Consider the following 17,582-nt stretch of genomic DNA (forward strand, 5'->3'; position numbering starts at 1 on the left):
AATTTATTGTTGGGGAGTAGAAAATATTAGAGAAATATTAAAGAACTTAAAAAATAATAGGGAACGACAAATATTGGAGAACAGCAAAGTAACAATTATTTTAATATGTACAATGGCAGATCAAAATGACTAGAATTCTCACCCCACTTTGCTGATCAGATTCTATCTTGTGGATTTTATTTGTTTGTTTTTGTTTTGAGACAGAGTTTGGCTCTTGTCGCCTACACAGGAGTGAAATCTCAGCTCACTGAGACCTCCGCCTCTTAGGTTCAAGTGACTCTTCTGCCTCAGCCTCCTGAGTAGCTGGGATGAGAGGTGCCCACCACCACACCCAGCTAACTTTTGTACTTTTTTTTTTTTTTTTGAGACGGAGTCTCACTCTGTTGCCTAGGCTGGAGTGCAGTGGCGCAATCTCGGCTCACTGCAAGCTCCACCTCCCAGGTTCACGCCAGCTAACTTTTTGTATTTTTAGTAGAGACGGGGTTTCACCATGTAAGCCAGGATGGTCTCCATCTCCTGACCTCGTGATCTGCCCACCTCGGCCTCCCAAAGTGCTGGGATTACAGGCATGAGCCACCACGCCTGGCCGTTTTTGTATTTTTAGTAGAGACGGGGTTTTACCATGTTGGCCAGGCTAGTCTCAAACTCCTGATCTCAGGTGATCCACCTGCCTTGGCTTCCCAAAATGCTGGGAATACAGGCATGAGCCACTGCGCCCAGGCTATCTTGTGGATTTTTATCTTCCTTACACTCTGTTTTTTCCTAGCCCTAACATATACCCTATACCACACAGACCCTATACCATGCTGGCTCTAGGATAACTTTGAGTAAGTTCAATGTTGAGGGTTAACTGGTTAGGAATTCAGCAGGTGAATTTAGACTGAATTTGTTAATCATGACAAGCCTCCTTTGGAAAAAAAAAAAATCATTCATCCAAGTACTTCATCTATACACACACTGATGAACATTTATCTTTAGGTAGTAAAGGAACGCCCCCAGTCATTCCTCTCCCACTGACATGCTTTTTACCTGAGTTCCCGGGATTTTAGTGATTTTTTGCAATGTTTGTGTTACCATCAGTTCTCCTTTTCTTCACCCCACTCTGTCACACACTGTGGAGGACTCTGGCAAGAGGGCGTGGCCCCTGTCTTTGCATATCATGAGGGTTGTGGAAAAGCAGAAGAAATTGTCACCCAGTAAACTGAGTTATTTCCCTGCTCTGCATTAGGTGCAAAAAAAGAACATACAATTGGGGGAAAAAAGGCAGGCAGGTTTTATTCCTGGCCAGGAATGGAAAAGGAGAGAGCTCTTGCTCTAAAGACACCTACCTCCCAAGCTGTGGGAAGCTGGGGAACTTCAAGCAGTTAGATGTTGGGTGGAAGATAGGTAAGCATATTCAGAGAGGAACTCCAGATGCACAAGCATAGATCATAAACGTGTCTCCATACACCCCACGTTCAGCAAAGGCAGCGATTCTCCTCTGGGTGAGAAGCTTAGCATTATAACGATATGCTAATGATCTAAAGGTAGCAAGGAGTCTCTGCTTCTGGTTTGTTGAATTTCACTCAGGCCTTATCTTCCTGTAGTAACTGGGGAAGGATCCTGAAACTCCTGGACCACATGGAGTCCTCTTAAGCAGACTTACTTAAAGAGACTAGGAAAAAAAAAAAAAAGCTGTTTAAGAAAATAATGAGCTTCTTCAGCTTTATCTCCTGGACTGCCCTGGTAACAGAATTAGGCAAATAAAGAGCAGAGGCAACAGAGAGGTACTTTTCTCCTTTATTGCCATGAATTACTAAATGAATCAGAACTAACAGATAGAGCTGGCATAAATAGGAACTTTAACATTGGACAAAGAGAAATTCAAGCATAAGCCATTTCAATATCAAAAATTTCCTTAGATGTATGTTAGGAAAGGGGTGGCCAGAAAATGAGGTTGGTTCTGATTATCATAAATTATCTAAAACAGCATTTTCCATTATACCAACAGAACACACGGTCATCTTGATTGTTTTTTTCCCGTGTTGAATTGTTTTCAATATGCTATCAAAAAACTCTTCTCAAACAAAAATAGGACCTAAAGGATTTCGAATACTCTTACTATTCCAATACTTCTTGTACCTAGAGCTGATGTAATACAATATTGAATTGACCAGTTGGTTTAAGAAATCAGATTCTGCTTTTTAATTCAGTAGATAATAATAGCTAACAGTGAAAGTTACTCTATCCCTGAAATAATTTTGTTTAATATTCACAATGACCCTTTGAATTAGATTTTATCCAGTAGCACAGATGAGGAACTTTAAAGAGGTTGCCTAATTTATCCGAAATTGTAGAGCTGGTACTTGGTGAGGTCTGCAGTTTTAACTAGTACATTATACATTCTTAACATGTTAACCTCACTGTAGTATCCCTGCAACCAGAAGATCATACAGGGTTGAAGACAAGCTGTTATTTTACAGGGTGTAATGGATATTCACAAGGTCCTGAAAAAAAAAATCACTGTTTTTGGTCATCTTTCATATATATGAGTTTACTTGAGTTTTAATGTTATTGCGTATAAAACATCATAGAAATTCTCTATCTCTCTCTCTCTTTTTTTTTTTTTTTTTTTTTTAGACAAAGTCTCACTCTTTCCCCCAGGCTGGAGTGCAGTGGTGCAATCTCAACTCACTGCAACCTCTGTCTCCTGGGTTCAAGAGATTCTCCTGCTTCAGCCTCCTGAGTAGCTGGGACTATAGATGCCTGCCATCATGATGGGATAATTCATGCATTTTTTTAGTAGAGAAGGGGTTTCCCCATGTTGGCCAGGCTGGTCTCAAACTCCTGACCTCAGGCGATCCGCCCACCTCGGCCTCCCAAAGTGCTGGGATTACAGGTATGAGCCACCGCACCCAGCCAGAAATTCTTATAGTGGATATTCTTACAGTGTTTTCATCTTCTCAGGATCCTGTCCCCCCACTTCTGAAGGAAATTAGTGCCCTTCTTGAGTGGAAACTGACTGTTCCGATTTAGGTGGTTTTATGGTTGTTGCCAGTAGTGATTGGCCTCCTTGGTCACAATGAGGACAATCAGAGCAATTCCCAGAGATTTTTTTCATTCCTGAAGTTGAAGAAGGGAGGCTTTTATTATTTTTTTATTTGTTTCTCCTTTAGAGAGTTGTAAAGTACAAGGATTTGGCTCCAGAACTGAGGCCATGACCCCTGACATGTGAAGGCACCTGAAAATACAGTTATTAAATGGACACCAGCAAGATAGCATAGAGAGAGGAAACGCTATTTGAGTTGTTGAATCTAGTGGGCTCTGACAGAGTCCACATTTGGGTTTACAAGGTCTGCTTACATAAGCAAATACATTCCCATTTGGATTTCTGTCACTTAGAACCAAAGAATCCTTATTAATAACATCTTGTGGCAACTAGAAAACAAAAGCAAATTTCAAAAGTTAAATATATACAAATATAGGTAACAGAAAATTGAAGGCATAGAACTTGAATTTTATGATTATATTCTCTTGAAAATTAACAATGGCAGTTCAAATTTCGAATTAGATATAAGAACTAACCTCTGATTATTTATCTTGTCCAAATTCCTACCCATGGGGTCTGGGGAGTCATGCCCTACAAACCATGGATTCTCATCAGATGGGTGTTATTTGACCCTGTATATTGTGACTTGCTTTTCAATCTGACTGTGGCATGACATCATGAGACAAGGAAAAAATATTTCACTGCAAAATATATTTCCTTGCCATGCCTTGAAATTGCCCTGCAAAGTGTTTTGTGGAAAGGATCCACATTCTGTAGAGAATCCCCTTCCCCCTTTGTTTTCCTTCCTTTTTCTGCAGATCCAGGAGATAATCAGCTAAGAACCAGGCACCCCTTTAGGTCAGATAAGAAACATTTTACAACCTACTCTCTCTCTCTCTGAAGTCTGCTATCTGAGAGATTCCTCTTCACAGCACAATAAAACTTGGTCTCCACAATCCTTTATCTTTAACCTGAACATTCCCTTCTGTGGATCCCAGGTCTTTAGAAAAACTCAACCAATTGTCAGCCAGAAAATGTTTAAGTTTACCTATAACCTAGAAGTCCACCGCTTTGAGTTGTCCCACCTTTCTGAACCAAGCCAATGTATTTCTTAAATGTATTTGATTGATGTCTCATACCCCTCTAAAATATATAAAACCAAGCTGTGCCCCAACCACCTTGAGCATGTGGTCTCAGGACCTCCTGAGGGCTGTGTCACGGGCCATGTTCACTCATATTTGGCTTAGAATAAATCTCTTTGAATATTTTACAGAGTTTGACTCTTTTGGTGGACAGATTGAAGTTATTTTTGTTGGAAAGAAAACCAACACAAAATGTTTTTGCATCTATTTACTAATGTTTATTTTGAAGAAAAAAAAAAACTTGTATTTATTTAAAATTGGAATAGGGCATGTTTATGTAAACTTTGATAATATCAATGCATCATTTCTATGAACAAAGACTATCTTAATTTAGTAAAAAGAAATTTTCTTCTTCTCATGATTATTTCAGTAGATGAGCAGATTTTACCCCCAAAGGTAGCTCTAGCCTTGTTGGTAATGCTGGTTGTATATATCCTTTAAAGTCTTAGTTTTATAAATAGCCAAAGGCAAATGGTGATCATACTTTGCATAGAATAAATCAGGTAGCTGTGTAATGGACCATTTCAGAGCAATGTAGCTAGCTAATTCAAGTACTCACACAAAACCACTTTATCTGATGATTCCAAATGGTTAAGATTTTAATGTGAAAAAAAAAAAATCCCAGGAGAAACCATGAGAGAATTATTTATGACTTTAGCATGAAGGAGGCCTTCATAAATATACTAAACCCAGAAACCACAAAAGGAAACAAATTCAGCCACATTTAAAACATAATCTGAATACTTCTGCTCCTGGAAAGGTGGAGTAGACATACTTTTCACTATTCTTCCCACTAAGAAAAGCTAAAAACCCCAAGCAATAAGAAGACTGTGAAAGTTGGAGAGGAAGTAGACTGGCTTGGGATCCTGGACCCAGGGTTCCGCGTAGCAACACCTGCTGAGTTCTCTGGGTTTTCTTCCTGCCTCATGTAGCCCAGACTTGGAGCTGAAGAAGCTGGAAACACAGAAACACCAACAGCTACAGACCAAAAAAAGTCCCAACAAAGGCCTGCCAGTTTGCCAGCCTGTCTTGTGTATTTCCAACTCAAGATTGCACCATCAACTCACACCTGCAGCTCTGGCTTCCTTACAAACTTTGAACTTGCCACTCCCCCCAATGGCATAAGCCAATTCCTTAAAATGAATGTCTAGTTCTATATATGCGTGTATTCTATAGGTTCTGTTTCTCTGGAGAAGCCTACTAATAGATCATTTGTCTTAGGCAATTCAAGCTGCTGTCACAGATTACCGTAGACTGGGTGGTTAAAACTACAGATACTTATTACTCACAGTTTTGGAGGCTGGAAGTCTGAGATCAGGTTCCCAGCAGGATTGAGTTCTTGGTGAGCATCCTCTTCCTGGTCTACAGAGTACTGTGTTACTTAAGGGGAAAAAGTAAGGTGAGCTGGTTCTCTGGCCTCTTCTATTAGGGGACTAATCTCATTCATGAGGGCTCCACCTTCATGACCTACTTACCTCCCAAAGGCTCCATCTCCAAATACCATCACAATGGGGATTAGATTTCAACATAGGAATTTTAGGAGGACACAAACATTCAGTCCGTAACACCAAGTATAGTCCATAAGGAGCACAACTGCCCTTGGGATAAGAATAATAGTAATAACTAATATATACGGAGCACTTACTTTAAGAAAGACACTCTACCTAGCACTTAACATACATTATCTAACTTTGAGACTCTATGAGGTAACTACTATTATTGTTTTAAATAAAAGGATATCAAAACCTTGACAGGTCAACTAACTTTTCCAAGTAACATCTAGTAAGTGGAACAGCTAAGCTAGATTTGTTGGATTCCAAAGCCCCAGCTTTTAGCCAAACCCTCTACGGATCTACATATCATTATTGTTTGTTTCCCAGTCATGAGAAATTCCACTGGATCCTAAAATAAATATGCTTCCACTTGAGACAGTTTGAATGGTCATCTTGTTGTGTTGTTGTTACTGTTTTTTTGTTTTTTCTTTTCTCTCTTTCTCTGTTTTTTTGTTGTTGTTGTTGTTGTTGTTGTGAGAAAAGGTTTAGCTTTGTCACCCAGGCTGGAGTGCAATGGCACAATCTCAGCTCACTGCAACTTCTGCTTCCCAGGCTCAAGCAATCCTTCCACCTCAGTCTCCCAAGTAGTTGGAACAACAGGTGCATGCCACCATTCCCGGATTTAAATTTGTTTTTGTTTTTGTTTTTGTTTTTGACAGAGACAGGGTTTCGCCGTGTTACCCAGGCTGGTCTCAAACTCCGGGGCTCAAGCAATCCACCTGCCTTGGTCTCCCAAAGTGCTGAGATTACAGGCGTGAGCCACCCATCTGGTCTCTTGTTTAAAGCAAAGAACTTAATTTAAAATACCCTCTCAATAATGATGTATTCCATTTTGGCAGAGGTTTAGGTAACTTAAAGATCATGTCTTCTATTTTGTGTTTCTCCTGAAATGGTATTTCATACAATGTTTCCCATTCACAATAATGAAGGGCCACTCATTAGCTCTTTATTGTTGAATAACATATCCAATATTAAGGAGTGCGTTCTAAAGCACATCTTTTTTTTTCATGCAGGTGACACAGTTTTGTAAAAAGAAAAATAATTTCTACCTCTTACCAGATTAAGTAAAATGTTTTAGACATTTTAAAATTGGAGTAAATGTTTTATTTTCAGTCATTGTGGGATTATGAATATAATGTCAAAGGCTACACATTTGAAAATGATTCTTTTAGTGGTTAACCAAGAGATTACATTAGTCCATCCTTAACTTACTTCAATCTGATTAAAAATTAATACTTCTTATGCAACTATGGGCCACTTTAAACCTGATGCCAAATATACTATTTCCATCATGAAATGGCTTGTTGCCACCCAATGTTACTGCTTGGTGGACCTGATAGTACTCAGTTCATGATGAGTAGCTTTGGTCAAACAGCTACTTGGTCAAGGGTCGGACCCTCAATTAGTAGTAGAATCTATGCAGCAGCATGCCTGGACATGCTATTTAAACAGTAGTTCTCTGCTGCAGATGGTATGGCCTTGTTCAAGAACCCTTGAACCTGCACTGTGACTCTCCTCTCAGTGCTAGCTGGAGACTCCACCGAAGGACCCTGGATTACAGTGGGATATTGTATTAGTTATCTGTTGCTGTGGAATGAATCATCCCTAAATGTATCAGCTTGAAACAACGGTAAGCATTATCTTATATGATTTCTGCAGTCCAGAAATCCAGAAGCAGCTTAACTGGGTGGTTCCGGTTTCAGATTTCTTTGGCTTGAAGGTACAGTGAAGCTTTCAGATAGGGCTGTAGTCATCTGCGAGTTTAACTGGGTCTGCAGTATACATTGGCAGAAGGCCTTGCACTGTACTGGCTTTTGGAAAGAGGCATCAGTTCCTCAGAATATGGACTACTCCAGAGGGCTGCTTGAATGTTATAATGACATGGCAGTTGGATTCCCCCAATATAAGTGATCCAGGAGAGACAGTGAGAGCAGTGCCAACCATAATTCCCAAAGATACAATCCCGAATGCCATAATCCCAAACGTTATTACCTCTAAAGATCAAAATCCCTAAAGTTAAAAATCCCTAACATCGAACCCCGGCCCCCAAATCACAATTAGTGCATTTACAGTTGTACACAGGATAGTGCAGCATATTAGGCAGAACTATTACTTTGTTATTGTCGTTATTTGGAAATAAAGTATGGTTTAAGGAGATGTATATGGATGCCAAGCTGACAAGGGGTAGACTTGTGGACTTAACCATAAGTGTCAATTTAACTGGATTAAGGAATGCCTGGAGATCTGGTAAAACATTATTTTCAGTGTGCCTGGGTATTTCCAGAGATGAGTGTCTGAGTCTTAGTGGATTGGGTGGGGAAGATCTGCCTTCAGTGTTTCTAGTTTTTCAAAGGTCATCAAAGAAATGAAAATGCAAGCAAAAAATATAAAAGGCCGGGTGCGGTGGCTCACTCCTGTAATCCCAGCACTTTGGGAGGCCAAGACCGACAGATCACTTGAGGTTAGGGGTTTGACGCCAGCCTGGCCAACATGGTAAAACTCTGTCTCTACTAAAAATACAAAAAGTAGCCAGGTGTGGGGCTGCATGCCTGTAATCCCAGCTTCTTGGAAGCCTGAGGCAGGAGAATCACTTGAACCTGGGAGGCAGAGGTTGCAGTGAGCTGACATTGGGCCACTACACTCCAGCCTGGACAATAGAGCAAGACCTCATCTCAAAAAAAAAAAGAAAAAGAAAAAGAAAATCTCTCCTGCCAGATTATTCAGTTGTGTACTACTCCTGCCCCTTCACACATAACACCATGCTTGCCTTTTAAAAATATGCCCTTCATCAGAGAACAAAAAAAATTCAAGTTCAGATATCTTCTGAACCAAAGATGTTTGCTGGTTTTGAGATTCCTCCAGCATTACAAAAAATTAAGTGGTGACCTATTCTTGGTAAGGGAGTTGACTATTGAAGAAGACAGACTTTGTCTATTGAAAATATAACATAGAAAAACTAGCAGATGCTTCACTTTGGCTCATGGATGTGTTGACCGAAATTAAGGCTATTGAGGCAGTAATAATTTGATAAAAATTTATTGGAAACTGAATGTGAGGATGGACATGGGAAGACACCAACACAGTTAGGCATGTTCCAAAGTCTGTTACAAGTTGGAATGCTTTTATAAGGAAGTTTAGGAGAAGGGAGAAGGACTTCTTATATTGGACTTGTCCTTTTTCTTTGGAGGGTACAATACAGAGGTTATCATCATTGGCTACAATACAGGTTTAAATGTTCTAGGTGCAAGACAATCAATACAACTTCATGATTCAGAAACAAATCAGTGTCCTTGCCAATGTCATTAAGTTATGTATTAATCAGTATATCAACAGTTTGAGGAACTCATGATAAGATTTGGGGGACTCACATGAGTCACAAGACTTTCCCCAGGCAGGTAATTTGGAAGCCTGCCAAATGTGACCTGTAAGTTATCAAATGGCATATTCAAAACTGTCCTCACTGGTTTTTAATCAGCTAGGTACTATTCATGCCCCTATTGAATCTGAAAATTACAGAGCGTATCCATTCATTTATGTATTAATGACTGCAAAAAGTGAAGCACTTTACAAATGTTTATTTGAAGATTTGGTGGAGTTTGCAAAAAAACAAACAAACAAAAAGGATTCCAACTAAATCCTCAAACCATAATGACAGATTTGGAATTAGGTATGATCAAGTCTTCTAAAAGTGACTTTCAAGGTGTTATCAATAAAGCATGTGTTTTCCAATCAGCTCAACGCTTTCGGCAAAAAAAAAAAAAAAAAAAAAAATCAGATAAGTGGATTGGTCGCATAATACAGCAATGACAAAAACTTGAGTTTAGAAATTTGTCTGCATTGGCATTCTTTCCAGCTGTGAAATTCTAGGAGCTTTTAATAGCTTTCTCTGCATTTGCCTGGGGAAGTCAGTAAAATTACTGACTGGTTCGAAAATAATTATGTGCCCAGTAGGACAGGAAAACACTTACACAACAGTTTTCCTGTTCCATCACCAATATCATTTCTGCCAAATTAGTGGTCTGTCTATAAGTGCATACAGAACAGATTCTGAGCACTCCAAACAAAATAGAAGCATGGTACAGAAGATGGGAAAATTTAAAAGGGAATGTTCCTGTGAATGTATATTAAACCACAGAAGAATTTCAAAAACAGCAGCACCATGTAGAAAATGAATGGGGGCAGATACATTACCATAGTTCACTGCAGCCTCGACCTGCCTGGGCTCAGGTGATCCTCCTATCTCAGTCTCCCAAGTAGCTGGGACTAGAGGGATCGCTTGAGCTGGGGAGGTCGAGACTGCAATGAGCTGTGATCGTGCCATTGCCCTCCAGCATGGGTGACAGAGAGAGACCCTGTCTCAGAGAGAGAGAGACAGAGACAGAGAGACAGACAGAGACAAGTAAAAATAAACTTCCTTTAAGTACAATTAATTGTGATCTTAATTACCTTTTACCTTTGTTCACTCCCACTTGTTTATTGTTATTATTGTTATTTCATTGTTATTGTTTGTTGTTATTCATTTATTTATTTATTTATTTATTTTTTGAGACAGGATCTCACTCTGTTGCCCAGGTTCCAAGTCTTGGGCTCAAACAATCCTCCCATCTTGGTCTCCCAAACTGCTGGGATTATAGGCATGAGCCATCATGCCCGGCCTGGTCATATTTTTTTGATGTGTTGATTCTCTCCAGTCCATGTTCCAGTCCAGATGCATAATAATAATACAAGAATTGAAAACGAAAATTTTGAGACAGATCCATCTCACGAACCTGCCTTTCTTTTCTAGTGGTACAAGCCCCATTGAGTGAAGTGCTCCTAAACTCTGCTGATTTTAAATGCTGTAGAAAGCATTGTTGTATTTAATTCCGCACACTGAAGATTTCTTATAGTCCTAGAATACAGATCAATCTAGACGTATGGTGTCGATCAATCACAAGAGGATCAATAAGCCTTTTTTCTTATTCTACTTCCCTTTTTTGAAAGGGCGTTGATTTGCATTTGCTGCCTATAGACAGCAATTTGTCTGAATTTTTTTTTTTTTTTTTTTAATATTCAGGGGATACGTGCGCTTGTTTGTTAAATGAGCATACTGCATTCTGTGAGAAGTGGGCTTCTAGTGTACCTAATATCTACATAGCGAACATTGTATCCCATAGGGAATTTTTCATCCCTTGTCCCCCTCCCACCCTCCTCCCTTCAGGAGTCCCCGAGTGTCTATTATTTCCACCTTTATGACCATGCATACCCACTGTTTCGCTCCCACTTATAAGTGAGAACGTGCAATATTTGCTTTTCTGCTTTGGAGTTGGTTCACTGAGTATAATGGCCTCCAGCTCCATCCATGTTGCTGTAAAAAGTATAAAATCATTCTTATAGCTGCATCACTGGAGAATTTTAACTTTTTTATTGGTTGGTCTTCCTTTCTCTCTCTCTCTCTCTTACTCTCTCTTTCTTTCTTTCTTTTTGCATCTCAGATGATACAAACCAATGTTTGTTTTTTGAGACAGTGTCTCACTCTGTCACCCAAACTGCAGTGCAGTGGGAATGATCCTAGCTTACTACATCCTCAGACCTCCTGCCCCAGCCTCCCCAGCCTCCCGATGATATAGGAGTTAAGAAGAAATTATTTAGACTGATAGTGAGAGTAAGGAAGTCCTTGATAAGGTTTTCCTTTTAATGAAAATCATCCCCAAATTATTTTATTTTCTAATAAAGAGCAGCCTATAAAATCGAGCTGCAGACATAGACAAGCAAGCTAAAAGCTTGCAGGGGTGAATGCCGGCAGCTGTGCCAATAGGAAAAGGCCACCTGGGACTAGGAATGTTCAAAATGCTGGCTCCATTTCCCCTTTTCCTTTCCAATCACTTGTGCAGTAGGGAGTAGATAATATGGCACTGCCAAGTGGAAAGTCTATTTGCATAAGAAGAAGATTAGGGTGAGTTAGCCAGCTTCCCAAAGCACTATGTAAATGTCACACCTGGTCCAACCAATCTGTGGGCCCTATGTAAATCAAGCCTGTCTGTAAAATCCGGTGCATTCTGCCATGGGCTGGAAGTCCCATTTGGAAGCCCCTCTCTCGCAAGAGAGAGAGAGCTCTTCTCCTTTCTCTTTCTTCTGCCTATTAAACCTCTGCTCCTAAACCCCACTTGTTGTGCTTATTGGGTTTTTTCTTGGTAAGACAACCAACCCCAGGTATTTACCCCAGACAACGACATGGCTTCACTCAGTTGGGCTGGGTGTGAAGCCTGGGCCGCCCACCCTGCCTGGATTTTATTTTTTAAAGAAGTGGGCTCACCCTCCCCATGTTGTTGCTCAGGCTGGTCTCCTGGCCTATTTTATTTTATTTATTTATTATTTTTATTTTTTGGCTACTGCTAATAGCTGTTCTATGTAGGAGAAATCTGTCCTAACAAGGATAATCCTTGGAAATTTCCCATTCAAATCCAGCATTTGGTTGTCAAATGATCATCTCTTGTAAAAGGGAAAATATTAAAAAATAAAGACAAAGATAAAAATATTAAAAGAAAAAGAAGAAGAAGAAGAAAAGAATGGAACATATTCTACAAGGAGAGCCATGCCTAAAAGAAAAAAAAGCAGCTATTCATCAAGCTGCAATACTGATAGATACCGGAGGCAGACAAATGCCTATGCAGATAAGAAAGAGTCCCTGGAGAATCTCTGCTCCACAAGTGTTTATGCCAGATGATTTTGTGCAGATAAGGGAACCTGCACAGGGTCTTTCCTGGGCATGCCCACAAAGGACTGGAAGCCCAAACGCACTGGCAGAATGGGGTGGAGCCACCCGGAATTCACGCCTAACGCATGGGAGGAGCCTGACCTTTTCAACTCGTGTTGTGGTCTGGCATTCAGTTTGTGAGGTGGAAACCTGCGTGCATGACCCCTCCTTTTGTTCAAAGCTTTCCTTTCACTTAATAAATTCTGGCCTCCTCACCTTTCAATATGTCTGCATGCCTAATTTTTCCTGGTTGTGAGACAAGAACCTGGATTTAGCCGAACTAAGGAGCAAAAAAATCCTGCATCAACATTTCAAAATATAATTAAGCATTGGGGCTCTCTCTACCCCCGACACCTCAGGGTTCCCCTTGCCTGCCAATGGCGGGCCTGGCTGCCCAATCCCAGTGGCTTCCCACGCTCTCCCGCGGGCCCCAGCTCCGGCCCCCTCTCTCCCTCCCTTCTGTTTAATTCCCCTTCCGGACGTTGCTATCATGTTGAAGCCTCAGCCGCCATAAGAGCTCTCCAAGCCCCAGCAGCCGCCCCCCATGCAGCAGGCCATGCCTCCTCTGCAGCTCCACCCGGGCCTCCTGCGGCCTCGTCCCCCTGCCTGGGGCCTTCGGCTGCCAGGAGCGGGCTCCACTGGGAAGCCGAAAGCATCTTGGCGACGCAGCTGCCTCCGCAGCAGCAGCACCAGGAGAGGCCGGGGGCCGCTGCCACTGGCAGCGCCAGAGGACAGAGCACAGGAAAGGGACCCCCACAGTCACCTGTGTTTGAAGGCGTGCACAACAATTCCAGAATGCTGCATTTCCTTACAGCTGTTGTGGGCTCCACTTGTGATGTAAAGGTGAAAAATGACACCATCTATGAGGGTATCTTCAGGAGGCTGAGCTCAAATTTTGAACTAGCAGTGGATGTTGTACACCAGAAAGCATCTGAGCCAGCAGGTGGTCCTTGTCGGGAGGATATTGTAGACACCATGGTGTTTAAGCCAAGTGATGTCATGCTTGTTCACTTCTGAAATGCTGACTTCAACTAAGCTGCTAAAGACAAGTTCACCGATTCAGCCATCGCCATGAACTAGAAGGGAATGGGGGACACAAAGAGAAGGTGCTTCAGCGCTGGGAGGGGGGTGACAGCAACAGCGACAACTACGACCTCGAGTCCGACATGTCCAATGGATGGGACCCCAATGAAATGTTCAAGTTCAACGAGGAGAACTGCAGTGTGAAGACCACCTGTGATAGCAGTCTTTTTTCTTACACAGTGCCCTTAGAAAAGGACAACTCGGAAGAGTTTCAGCAGCGAGAGCTGCGTTTGGCACAGTTGGCATGAGAGATTGAATCAAGCCCTCAGTACCGCCTGTGGATCGCCATGGAGTGATGATGGGCCACTGGAGTGGAGTAGCACAGGGCGGCCCAATGGCAGTATTCAGGGCAGGAGAGCCCCAGGTTGGCATCCAGGAAGATAAAGTATATCATCCCTCTGCCTCAATGAGTCCAGGAAGGTCCCCAGGGAGGAGTTTGATGCAGCAGCTCTCGGTGTGATCAGCCTGGCTCTCGGTGTGGTCGGCCTGGCCTTAGCTCTTTGCCACCTCGTGGCCCTCACCATCTGGACAATAGCAACCCTGGCTCAGGTTCTGAGGCCCGTGGTATCAATGGAGGCCCTTCCTGCATGTCCCCAAAGGCACAGAGGCCTCTGAGAGGTGCCAAGACCCTGTCTTCACCCAATAATAGGCCTTCTGGAGAAACTTCTGTTCCTCCTCCCGCAGTGGGCCGGATATAACCCCTGCGTTCTCCCAAGTCTGCTGCCCCTGCCCCAATCTCAGCTTCCTGTCTTGAGCCTCCCATTGGCTTGGCAGTGCCAACATCTTCAGCCTCCATCCCTGTGACCTCATCAGTCTCAGATCCTGGAATGGGCTCCATTTCCTCAGTTTCTCCAAAGATCTCCCTGGACCCCACAGATGTAAAAGAACTCTCTACCAAAGAACCTGAGAGAACCCTGGAGCCCAGTAGCTGGCTCAGATAGCTGGGAAAGTCCCTGGTCTTCAGAATGAACAGAAACTATTCCAACTGGAAGAACTCAGAAAGTTTGGGGCCCAGTTTAAGCTTCAGCCCAATAGTTCCCCTGAGAACAGCCTGGATCCTTTTCCTCCCTGGATCTTAAAGGAGGAGGCCAAAGGAAAGGAGAAGGAGGCTGATGGTTTGTTGACTTCAGATCCCATGGGGTCCCCTCCAAGACAGAGTCCATATGGGATAAGGAAGACAGACCACCCCTGGCACCAGCAGGAGGCACTGAGGGCCCAGAACAGCACCCCCCCCCACCTTGCCCAAGCCAAACCGGCAGCCCCCCAGTTGGGCTCATCAAAGGAGAGGACAAGGATGAGGGCCCTATTGCTGAACAAGTAATCAATGTTGAACCCCAATACCAAGGAGTTCAGTCCCACAAAGTCTCTGCTGTTTGTGAATAAATCCACCAGTACCCCAACTTCTCCAGGGCCTCGGACTCATTCAACTCCCTCTATCCCAGTGCTGACAGCAGGCCAGAGTGGGCTATACAGCCCCCAGTACATCTCCTACATACCTCAGATCCACATGAGACCAGCTGTGCAGGCATCTCAGATGTATTCGTATCCTGTATCCAATTCAATGTCTGAGCAGCCGGGCAAGTACTGGAGAGCAAAATGCTCCCTGTGCCCATAGCTCTGGGACCAATACCAGCCAGCCTCAGCCCCACCTCGGTGGCTGCTGGCCTGCCTCTGGTGGCTGCCACGCCCTATTCTTCCTACATCTCCTACAACACTCAGTAGTTCCCAGGCCCACCTGCCATGATGCAGCCCATGACCCTACGCCTCACAGCCGGTGTCTGCCCCTTTGCTTCAAAGCAACCCATGCATGCTGACATCGGGCAGACATCCCCAGGTCGTTGTGTCATCCTCCACCCCTCAGTACCCTTCTGCAGAGCAGCCCACCCCTCAAGCCCTTTATGTCACTGTTCATCAGGCCTACCCATACTATGCCACACAGCTTCATGCCCACCAGCTGCAGCCGGCTACCATGCCTACCTGGAACCAGACTGAAGCCCCCAGTCCTGTCCAGCATCAGGCAGGAGTGGCTCCACACCTGGGCAGTGGACAGCCAACAGTAGAATCTGTACCACTCAGGGGCCCTGGCAGGCCTGCTGCCCTCTCTGCCTCCAGGACCTTCTGCCTGGTCCCCTCAGAGCAGCTTCCCCCAGCCAGCCACTGTGTATGCCATCCACCACCAGCGTCTGCCCCACGGCTTCACCAACATGGTCCATGTTCCCCAGGCTCATGTCCAAACTGGAATCACCGCAGCCACGCCCCCTCACCCTGGGGCTCCCCATCCACCCCAGGTGATGCTGCTGCACCCATCCCAGAGTCATGGGAGGTCACCCCCAAAGTGCAGCGCCCCAGAGTGGGGTGCCTGCATTCTCAGCTTCCACACCCTCACCCTACCCCTACATCGGACACCCCCAAGCTCTCACTGACCCCGACTGTCTCCTGACTTACCAGAGTTCAATCTTACCCCTCCCAGCAGCTCCCCTTCCACCCCCTGGGGAACTGAAGATTTTCCTGGCCGAGACCTGAGACCTCCATGAGTGGAGAGAAGAGTGATCTATGCCTCTTCCCCCAGCAGCTCGGACCACTCCCAGTTCCCCATCCCCCTTTCCCCAGGGGAGCTGGGGAATTCCTGCCAAGCACCTTGAATGGGAGGGGCCTCACAGAGGGCAGCGCCAGGGTCCAGCAGGGGTTGGGGGTTCCTGCTCTGTCCCTGCCTGTCCCCACCCAGTATTGCCCTCCCATCCTCTTATCTACTCCCCTGCTGGACTCAGAAGATCTTTTATTTTCTGTTATTTGTAACCTCAGACTTAGGTCCCCTGTTCTTTATTTTCCATTAACTTGAGTGACCTGTGTAAGAGACAGATGGATGCCCCAGGAGGATGGCTGGACAAGAACTTTTACTTTTTATTACATAAAAATATAAATAAATAAATAAATAAATATTTAAATAATTGTGAAAGTCAGCCAACTCTTATGGCCTACTTCGTCCCAATAGCTTATAACCTATTCCCATAATATACTTTTTCATATGTACAATTGTCTTTTTAGTTTTTTATTCACGATTTTAAATTGTGAGCATTACTTTTTATAATTTGCTAATTTATACCTCTATTTCCAATATGGGAATCATGTCAAGACTTAGGGTTATAATTTGTTTTATACATTTTTCACAAATCTGACTTCACAAAAGTATGTTATTGCAACACTTTTGTGTTTAAGCATTGTGTGTGTGTGCATGAAAACACTGAAACTTCCTCAATAAGTGAAGAGATGTTCTTTTTGTATGTCTGCATTTGCGATATACGTTTTACTTTTTGACCTATTTCTTTATGAATATGGTTTGTCTACTCATAACTGTTATACCTGTGCAACTGTCATTAGTATAACTGAGTGCTTATACTTGCAAAAATGTATATGTCATTATTGCCTATTTTATTGCATTAAGTAGCCTATAAAATGTTCTGTAGATATAATGTTTCTCAAACAAATCTGTTTTTAAAAATGTAAACAAATGTCTTTTAATTTTTTTAAATTATTTTTTCTAGAATTACATTTTTGGGACTATGTCTTTTGTCTTTTGGATTATGGCCCAAGCCCAAGCAAGAGAACGCTTCAAATCTTTCTATCACCTAATCTTGGAAGCCAAAAACAACCACTTTTGTCATGATACCAGCCCCTCACCTACATGAATGGGCAAATCTTTGCATTTTCTTTATTCTAGCTGCAACCTTCTTCCAGGGACCATATCTGAATTTTTAGACTCTGGCCGTGCACAGAATGATAAGTGCCCACAGGTGAATGAAGGCTGTAGATTCTCAATGTCAATTCATTATTCCTTCTAGGTTTTCATCTCTTGCCTGTTTTGATTCCAGTCCACTTCTACAGTGTGTCTGTGTTTCCCAAGCACCATCAGCTAGAGGGAGATGTCACTCTGCCCTTTGTAAGCTTTTTATCTATCTCCTTAGGGAAAACTGTAATGAATTTGAGTTATGTTCAATGTCCACTTTTGTCACTCAGTACTAGGCAACTGCTAAAAGCATTTG

At 43.0% G+C, this 17,582-nt stretch overlaps 1 pseudogene; it reads left to right on the forward strand.

Moving 5' to 3' along the window:
• Positions 1–12,949: 12,949 nt before the first annotated feature.
• On the forward strand, positions 12,950–16,124 carry LOC103227377 (ataxin-2-like protein; annotated as a pseudogene).
• The last annotated feature ends 1,458 nt before the right edge of the window (positions 16,125–17,582 follow it).

This window comes from Chlorocebus sabaeus, chromosome 21, assembly GCF_047675955.1.
Source record: "Chlorocebus sabaeus isolate Y175 chromosome 21, mChlSab1.0.hap1, whole genome shotgun sequence".
NCBI classification, from domain to species: Eukaryota; Metazoa; Chordata; class Mammalia; order Primates; family Cercopithecidae; genus Chlorocebus; species Chlorocebus sabaeus.